This window comes from Etheostoma spectabile, chromosome 4, assembly GCF_008692095.1.
Source record: "Etheostoma spectabile isolate EspeVRDwgs_2016 chromosome 4, UIUC_Espe_1.0, whole genome shotgun sequence".
Lineage (NCBI taxonomy): Eukaryota > Metazoa > Chordata > Actinopteri > Perciformes > Percidae > Etheostoma > Etheostoma spectabile.
In genome coordinates this window covers 30,481,944-30,482,569 of record NC_045736.1, presented here as the reverse complement: position 1 = coordinate 30,482,569, position 626 = coordinate 30,481,944, and the positions used below count along the sequence as shown (strand labels likewise).

The window sequence follows — 626 nt, the reverse complement described above, 5'->3', positions numbered from 1 at the left end:
GGGGGGGGGGGGGGGAGTGCATGTCTTTTACATGTGTTTTTAATTGTTATGGACTGTCCTGCTATGAATGCTTTGTTTTTTTTGTGTACTGACACTGCACCAAATTCCTACAAAAAGTATTATTTAACTATATAAATGAAACATGTTCACATACATAATCCAAAAGGGGAACATATAGATGTAGAATCATCATTTTTGTATGTCAACACACCTGTGTCAGTTAACAAATGTAGGCCTGTTTTCTGGATTGTCAATTGCATCAGAAACTAATAACTATGTTTTTATGTGTTGTTGTGTGTTAGGTCACGAATCACATTGCCTATCAATGCATTTTGGGATAATAGTATAAAATATAAAAGCAGGTCTACCCTTTATTTCATATTTGGCTCAAGGACTGAGCCTTGAAATTATTGATGGATTATTTTACAGTGAAAAAGAAAGCTGGGCCGAGTGTGCAGAGTATAGTTGGCTTGGTTGCATCTTTGGATATGTTTATATTTATTTAATGGAATGAAATTCTTAAATAATAGTGTGCTCTCTGAATACACAAAAGGTAAGTGTCGGTAGAGAGGGAAACAATGGTTGTCAATTCCAGTTCCATTCAATTTTATTTATAGTATCAATTC

At 34.3% G+C, this 626-nt stretch overlaps 1 protein-coding gene across 1 annotated transcript in view; it reads left to right on the top strand.

Annotated features, from left to right (window-relative positions):
- Nucleotides 1–626, top strand: part of aadacl4 (arylacetamide deacetylase-like 4) — a 4,300-nt gene that overhangs the window by 1,094 nt on the left and 2,580 nt on the right. The gene's annotated exons all lie outside the window — the stretch shown is intronic.